A 10,000-nucleotide genomic window follows, 5' to 3' on the forward strand; every position below is an offset into this window, starting at 1 on the left:
ACTTTTTATTCTCCGTCTCTTACTCTCTTTCTCTCTCTTTTCGCCTCTCTCTCTCTCTCTCTCTCTCTCTCTCTCTCAAGCACACACATAGATGTAGATGTATGCACACGCGCGCACACACACACACACACACACTCTCTCTCTCTCTCTCTCACACACACACACTCTCTCTCTCTCTCTCTCACACACACACACATACATACATACATGTAAACACCTGCACATGCACTAGTGCAAACACGCTCTCTCTCCTCGCACACAAACTATCTCACACATAGAAATTGTTTGTTTGTCTCTCTCTCTCTCTCTCTCTCTTCCTCACTCACGCACAAACACTCTTTGTCTCTTCACATACACACTTTCTCTCACATAGAAACTCTCTCTCTCTCTTACACACATGTATACGCACAATCTCTCTTACACACATGTATACACACGCATGCATATACACACAATCTCTATCTCTCTCTCTCTCTCTCTCTCTCTCTCTCACACACACACACACACACACACACACACACACACACACACACACACACAATTTTAATTAATTAAATTTTGATGGTGGGGATGCATGGTAGGGTATGCTCACTCTCAAATAAATGTATCTTAAATGTCATGTCTCTCTCTTTTCTCTCTCTCTCTCTCTCTCTCTCACACACACACACACATGCACATACATATGCACATGTACACCCTCTCTCTCTTGCATACATACGCACACACTCTTAAATGTTGAAGCTCTCTCTCTCTCTCTCTCACACACACACACACACACACACACACACACACAAACACACATGTACACACTTGCACATGCACTAATGCAAACATATACTCTTTCCCCCCCCCCCCCCCCCCCCCCTTCTCTTCTCTTCTCCTTTTTAAGAGTTCTCCCTCTCCTTTCTTCACGTAAAGGCTAGATTTATAGGGTGGGCATCCTTAATTTATCTTGTATAGATATAGACGCGTGTGCACATATATATGCATGTGTGTGAGAGTGCGTGCATGTACACGTGCAAGTGTGTATGCATGTGCGTCTATGTATACATATGTGTGCATGTGTACTTGTGTATGTGAGTGTTTGTATGTGTGTATATGTTTGTGTTTATGTGTGTGCATATGCATCTATGTGTATATTCAAGCTTGAGCGTATGTGTGTGTGTGTGTGTGTGTGTGTAAGTGTATCTCTCTCTGTCTATGCATGTGTGTCCATGCATGCGTGTGTGTGTGTTTGTGTAGCTGAGTGTAAATGTGCATGTATGCTTATAAAAACATGTAACTCTATGCATATGTTTGTGTTGGTGAGTGTATGTGTATACATGTGTGTACATGTGAGCGAGCGTGTGTACATCTGAGCGAGTGTGTACGTCTAAGTGTGTGTGCATGTACTATGTGGTGTGCATGTCATGTGTATGCACGTGTTTATATGTACAAGTGTGTATGTGTGTGTTCATGTATGTATGTGCATTCATGTGTATGCGTGTATGCGTGTGTGTGTGTGTGTGTGTATCTCACAGAGACACGCACTCAATCTCCCATGCACGCGCATACAAACATCCTCACATACACACATACACACATATACACATGCATATGCACCGGCCCTCTCTCTCTTTCTCTCTCTCTCTCTCACACACCTCTCTCGCTCTCACACTCACGCATACACATGCACATGCACTCTCTCTTCTCACACCCCCTCACACACACATAGAAACTCTCTCTCTCTCTCTCTCTCTCTCTCTCTCTCCACACACACACACACACACACACACACTTGGATGATTATCTGTGTGACTGTGTGTGTACACACACATAGAAACTCTCTCTCTCTCTCTCTCTCTCTCTCTCCACACACACACACACACACATACTTGGATGATTATCTGTGTGACTGTGTGTGTACATACACATGTGTCTGTGATCATGTAATGTCGACTTCATGCATGCATGCAAGTGTATTGATCGTGCGCATGTGCTAGTGTGTATGTGCACCTCATGTGCACGTGTATGTGTGTGTATGGTGTATGTATATGTTTATGTGTGTCCATGTGTGTGTGTGCATGTATGTGTCTGCAATCATGTGAATGTGTCCGTGTGTGCATCTTTGTGTCTATGTGTGTGTGTGTGTGTGTCCGTGTGTGCATCTTTGTGTCTATGTGTGTGTGCAAGTACACGTGCCAATGTGTATGCATGTGTATCTATGTATACATGTGTGCATGTGTGGGTGTGCACATCCATGTGTGTACATGTGTACTTATGTACGTGAGTGTGTGTATGTGTGTATATGTATATGCTTATGTGCGTGCGTGCATATGCATATATATGTGTGTGCAAGCTTGGGTGTGTGTGTGTGTCTTTATGTGTGTCCATGTATACTTGTACGTTCATGTGTGCATGTATGCATATGTGTGTGTGTGTGTCTCTCTCTCTCAGAGACATAATCTCCGACACACGTACACAAATATCCTGTCTCTTCTCACATGCACACACATACACATGTAATATACCCTCTCTCTCTCACGCGCATACACACACACACGCCTCTCTTTCTCTAATGCATACACATACACATGTACTCTCTCTTCTCATACCCCCTCACATATGCCTAGAAACACACACACACACACACACACACACACACACACATACTTGCATGCATATGTGATTGTGGAATGTCGACTTCATGCACACATGAATTGTGCAAGTGTCTTAATTGTACATATGTGCTAGTGTGCATATGGTGTGATTGTGTGTACGTGGTGTCTATGCTTGTGTTTGTGTGTGTATCCATGTGTGAGTGTGTGCATGTACATGTGTGTGACCATGTGAATATGTCTGTGTGTACATCTTTGTGTCTATGTGTGTGCACGTGCACGTGCATGTGTGTGTGTGCATGAAAATGTGTATGTGTTTATGTCTATGTATACATGTGTGCATTCATGTACTTATTTATGTGAGTGTATATATATGTGTGCATTCATGTACTTATTTATGTGAGTGTATATACATGTGTGCATTCATGTACTTATTTATGTGAGTGTATATATATGTGTTTATGTATGTACTTGTGTGCATGTATACGCATGTATGTGTATGTGCAAGCTTGCGTGTGTGTGCGTGTGCGTGTAAGTGTGCATATCTCTATGTGTGTGCATATGTGTCCATGTGTGTGAGTGTGTATGTGTATGTTTGTGTGCGTGTGTACGTGTATCATGTGCGTGTGTCTGTGTGTGGTGTGTGCGTGTGTGTATAGATCTATTTTTACATACATGCTTACATACCTATAGATACATAGTGTATGTATGTATTTATCTATGTATGGATAGGCATCTATATCCTCTCTCTTACACATGCATATAATATAATATTAGAAGACGTGTGTGTGTGTGTGTGTGCGTATGTGTGTATGTGGAGGAGGGGGGATTGCTTTCTAATGTATTTTATATATATATATATATATATATATATATATATATATATATATATATATATATATATATATATATATATACATGCTTACATACCTATAGATACATACATACATAATATATATATGTGAGTGTGTGTATGTACGTATATTCTTTCTCTTACACACACACATAATATAATATTAAAAGATATATATGTATGTGTATGTGGAGAGGTGGGCAATTTGCTTTCTAATGTTTATATATATATATATATATATATATATATATATATATATATATATAAAAGAAACTCATTCAATGAGCAAATGACTTGATGGTGGCAGTTAATTTTGTAAGCCCTAAGGCATCTAGGAGTGTGGGAAAGAAACCCTCAAAGGCATCTAGGATTATGTAATAGATGATTAGGTTAGATGCCTAAATTTGGGCTAGAGGTAACTTTTGTATTTATTTTACTTATAGATATACATATAAACCACACATAATAGATATGCACACACTATACACACACACACACACACACACACACACACACACACACACATACATACATACATACATACATATATATAATACACACGTGTGTGCGTGCGTGCGCGCGTGCACACATACACACACACACACATGTATACATAGACACACACATATGTGCACAAACACAAATACACACATACACATGCACAAATACACACACATGTACGCATACACACATGCACACACACACACACACACTACCCTAGGGGCTTGGGTGGGGACACACAGACACATGCACACGCACACACGTGTAACACATGCACACACCTTACCCAAGGAGTGGGGGTGCACACACACACACACACACACACATGTACACATATATATGCACACACATACGTGCATATACACCAATACGCGCGCGCGCGCGCACACACACACACACACACACACACACACACACACACACACACACACACACAAGCACTAGCCTAGGGGCAGGGGTGCGCATACACACACACACATGCATCACAGAGTACCTGAGGGACGGGGGTGCACACACACACACGCACACACACATATGTGCACATACACAAATACACATGCACACATACACGTACACACACATAAGAACCACCCTAGGGGAATGGCGCACACACACACACACACAGTTATGAGAATATGTTTTAAGTTCTCTTTAAGAATATTATTTTTTTCCTCTTGAGTAATTTGGGGACGCCTAGGTTACTCTTGCGTCATGCCGGCTAGGTTAATATCGTGGGTGACACCACTATAAATATTAATACGTGTGGTATATGACGTATGCTTGGGGCCATCTATGATTATTTCAGTTAGGTTTGTATTGGCAGGGTGATCCCTGGAAGTACATACGCCTGGTAGTCATGAGTTGGTTATGGTTTGTGCCTGTTTAATATTTGTGGGATTAATTTAATTATTAATTGGGCTTATATTTTCAGGTGAAGAAGATTACGAGGATTGATAAATAATGTCGAGGAGAATGTTTCTTATGTGCATCACATTTATTTTTACAAGCATAGCTTGTAACCTTAGCAAATGATTTTTCCATTTTGAACTTTAGGAAAGATACATTTATAATGTGGAATTTATTAAAGCCTATGGCTTTACCCTAGTCCCAATATTTGACACTCTATTTTTGTAAAAGAAGAGTGCCGTGCTCTCTAAAAAGCACATTTTGTATATTTTGGGGCTATGGCCTAATTTTGGTGGAAAGAAAGCTAATAAAGAAATACTCTTGTGTGGGGGAAGGCCACACACAAGGGGGGGAAAGATTGCACCCAGCATGGTGTTGATGGTGATGTTTTTCTTTCTCTTGTCTTATGTTTTGTTATATGCTTTAATTTTCAATTTAATTCAAGTAGTTTTAATATTTGATATATTTTATGAGTTTCGTTTTTGATTATTCTCTTCAAGAAGATTAAAGGGTCCCGTTTCACACACACACACAGAAGATTAAAGGGTCCCGTTTCACACACACACACAGAAGCAGCACCCTACGTGCAAGGGACACACACACAAATACACACACCTGTACACACATGCACACACCTTACCCGAGGGGTGGGGGTACACACACACGCACACACACAAATACACACAACTGTACACACATGCACACACCTTACCCGAGGGGTGGGGGTGCACACACACACACACACACACACACACACACACACACACACACGCACGCACGCACACATACACACACACAAGCACTACACTAGGGGCAAGGGCACGCTCACAAAAATACACACACGCACACATAATACTTGAGGGGCAGGGGTGCACACGCACACAAACTAGTACACACAAATGCGCACACACAAGCACATAGACACACACAAATACACACATATAAACACACACACAAATACACACATATACACATGTGTGCGCATGTACACACACTAATATATATACGCACACATGTGCACACACATACACACAAATACACAAACACACACATGCGTGCGTGCGTGCACACACACACACACACACTACCCTAGGGGTAGGGGGCGCGCACACACACACACACACACACACACACACACACACACACACACACACACACACACAAATATATATACACATACACAAACGTACACACACAAACACTAATACACACACACACACACTAATATATATACACACACTAAATAGCATTATATGGGTCATATAATGGATTTAGTATGAATAACACGGGTTATTCGTCATTTTCTCGTTTAATTAGACGAATTACATTTTTTTTCTTTTCTCTTTTTATGCTTTTTTCTGAAAAAAATCAGTGTTCACACTAGCACCCGGTATGAGGTGGTTGTTACCACTCTAGTTAAATGCTAATAATTGTTTAAGCTTACTATGTCCACTCAGGTCTTTATCGACCAGTTGTGTTCATTTTAAGTTCAATTTTCAGGAAGCCACTTACTGTATCCACTCTGGTCTTTACCGACCAGTTGTGTCTACTTTAAGTTATCATCACATAAAAGCCACTCTGGTCTTTACCAACTAGTTGTGTCCACTTTAAGTTATCCTCACACGAAAGCCACTTACTGTGTTCACTCTGGTCTTACCGACCAATTGTGTTCCACTTTAAGTTATCCTCACATGAAAGCCACTTACTATGTTCACTCTAGTCTTACTGACCAATTGTGTTCGTTTTAAGTTATCCTCACACAAAGCCAGTTACTGTGTCCATTCTGGTCTTTACTGACCAACTGTGTCCACTTTAAGTTTTCCTCACACAAAGCGACTTATTGTGTCCACTCTGGTCTTTATTGCCCAATTGTGTCCACTTTAAGTTCATTGTATAGGATCCCTTATCGTGTCCACTATAAGGTTAGGTATGCCCACTTTAAAATTAGGTGTGTTGACCTATAGTTTAGGTTCATGGGTCATACGTTGTGTCATGCGATTAATCGTATCTCATCTATAATTTTTAAGTTGTGTGATAAAATTACATACGTTTCTTGGAAAAAATCGTGTGATGAAATTAATGTTTGAAATTTATCATGTGATTAATTTAAATCTTTTACATTTTGTAGATCATGGCCGAGTCAATTAATAGGCCTCAACGAAAACTCTTCTCAGGGATTGTTTGCATGTATTTAATAAACATTCTTGAAAAATAAGCTTAGATCATGTTTTGATCCAAAGAGGAAAGAGCTTTTTGAGAGTATGGTATATGAAGCTAGCAGGAGGGCGTTCAAAGCACTTTACGAGACCTTGGTAATTTTTGACCAAATTGACTTGCTAACATTAGGCAAGATCCACATAGAGTGTATGCGTGCTTTAGGCTAGCTCTAGGTGGTCGTAAAGCATATGCTTGTGGAGAAGAAAAGTGCTGAGGGTTTTGCTACCCAATTAGCATTAATCACAAATTTCTACAATAGCTCTAGGTGGTCGTAAAGCATATGATTGTGGAGAAGAAAAGTGCTGAGGGTTTTGCTACCCAATTAGCATTAATCACAAATTTCTACAATAGCTACAAAGGCAAAGGAAAAGCTAAAGCCATAGTTGAAGAAGAGGAAGAGGTTGGTCATCCTACAAAAATTGCCAAAACGATTGCCATACCCAATGGTTGTTGGATAGTTCGCACCTAGAGTTCTTGCTAGCTGCCAGATTGGGTGAAGGTGCATTTGGTTCGCACCTAGAGTTCTTGCCAGCTGCCAGATTGGGTGAAGGTGCATTTGGCTTTGTGTGCGAGGTCAAACTGCATGACCTAGCCTTCCCAGATAATTCCTATGCTGCACACTGCATCACTCATGGGGAATCATTCATGTCATCGAAGATGACGGCAATGTATGAGGCCACTCGAGTGCATATCACTCATCGTGGTATCATTTCTGTAAAGGGATTAGTGCATTTTAGAGGACAGACCAACAATCATCTATTATTTTGGAATGGTGGACATCTAAAAGATGGATGAGATAACTTTGAACTGATGGATCAAGACCTATGCCAAGGGATTTCCAGGGCATGCCAGAGAATGTAGGCACAACAGGGACATTTAGAGGTCACATCCTACAAATCATTAATGGCCTTTTGGAAACCCTTAAGTACATGCATGATAAGGATCTCTTGCACAATGATCTGCATGGCAAGAATATTCTTTTTCATTTTGGTGAGAGAATAGGTAATGAAGTGGTCTTTTCACCTGAGCGTCTTGGTTAATTTAGAAAAAAGGGACTTAACAAGAATTTTCATATTGATAGGATCATGGATTGAGGTCGCCGTGGTAGGAATGTTAACCCCCCACTCTATGAGGAAGAGCTCAACCCGGATGTTCAAAAAACTCTTTTTAGATCATAGCCTGGACCTTTTAAGGGTGAAGGGGAAAACTTGGGCGAGGCTATGGAGAAGTGGATCGAAGCAATGGAAGAATACTTCGATGTCACCGGATACAACGAGAAGAGTAAAATGGCTCTTGCAAGGCTCAAGATAGTAGAAACACCTAGAGTGGCATGGAGAAACCACTGCGAGACAAACTGTTTGGATCGGAACACCCAGACATGGAATGATCTCAAGATTTACCTAAGGAAGAGATTCTGTCCTCTTGGCTTTTTGGAAACCAAGATGAATGAATTCTTAGAGTTAACCCAGGGGAGCAGAACTATTGAAGTGTATCACCAAGCGTTCGCTCTCCTCCTCAAGTACTCGCCACCGTTGGATGAAGAACAACTGATGGCTAGGTTCATTCGAGGAATGAATGAACCCTTGAATACCCTAGTGAAGAATGCCAAGCCAGTTTCTATGGCTGAAGCCAGACGTATGGCAAAGAATTTCGCCAAGGCCTTTGTTGTCAAGGTCAGTCCCATCATCTTTCAAAAGATTTCTAGCTCCGGAAGGTGATTCCAACTTTCCACTGCCTAAGAGACAACAAGGTCAATCTCAGGATATGGGAAGTTCCAGAATAGAAGAAAGGTCTTTTTCTCGGAGCTTAATCCCCTGGAATTCAACTTCAGAAGTTCCACCCTTGAGTGAAATGCTACAATTGTCAAGGATTTAGACATCGCAGTATGGATTGCCCAACTCCTTTTGGATCAAGGTTTTCGGGGCAGGGAAGTGAGGGACCAAGATTCCGGACTCCAGCTCATTCCTTCCAGAGTAATCAGGTTCCTTTTCGTCAAAATCAAGGAAATCTCAGAGATAGACCCTCTAACCAACCCTTAGCTTCAATGCAAAGTAATGCAAGACCTCCACCTCAGAATAGGGGAAGTCAAAGAGAGATGTTCCTAGATCAGCCGTCCACTTCCAAGGCAGTAATGCTGGAAGTGATTGAAGAAGAAGAAGATGGAAGATTATCCTCCAGTTTGCTTGAACCTCCCCTTATGTTCTTGTAATCATCCCCCTTTCTGAAATGGAAGAAAGATCTTGTTTTTCCCTGTTTTGGCCTAGAGAGAGAAAATGTTTAGAGAGAGATAATTCAAAATTGGGATATCTTTGGATACAAAAATCCTCCTAATGTCTAAAATGGATTTCCCTGAATCAGAAGTTAAAAATGAACTTTCCAATGTGCATTAGGAATTAATTGAAAATGGTATAAATGACCTTAGCCTAAGGTTCCAGATTTTCAAAAAATTTTAGATTATGGTCCAACTAAGATTCCAATGGGCCAATAGGATTAATCTAAGTGTTGGGATGAGATAAATCCAAAGAATAAAAGAAAATATCCAAAAATGAGTAAATGCTCACATAAGATGAAGAGTCGACTGAGTACAAGGTTTATTAGTTAAAAATTAAGAGATATTAGTAAAAAAATGAGATATTTAATGATGCATTTTTGACACCTTGGTAAGGAGAGGGAGACCTTTGAGGTAGGCACCTTTTTCATATGTGTGGTTGGGTTTTTTAATTTAAAAAAATGTGATATTTTATCTCTCCTCTTTGGAGCAAACTAGATAAAAAAGGGAGCCAAATTGGTCCAAATCTTATCCCAATTGAGTCAAATTGAAGCTTAGATTAATCCTCATTAATGAAGCTTAAAGAATGAAAAAATAATACGTAAATGCTCTTTCTGAGTTTTTATTATAAAATTCTGATAAGGTTCATTTTTCCTT

Source organism: Cibotium barometz, chromosome 6 (assembly GCF_041138505.1).
Source record: "Cibotium barometz isolate CiBa-2024 chromosome 6, ASM4113850v1, whole genome shotgun sequence".
In the NCBI taxonomy this organism is placed as follows: domain Eukaryota; kingdom Viridiplantae; phylum Streptophyta; class Polypodiopsida; order Cyatheales; family Cibotiaceae; genus Cibotium; species Cibotium barometz.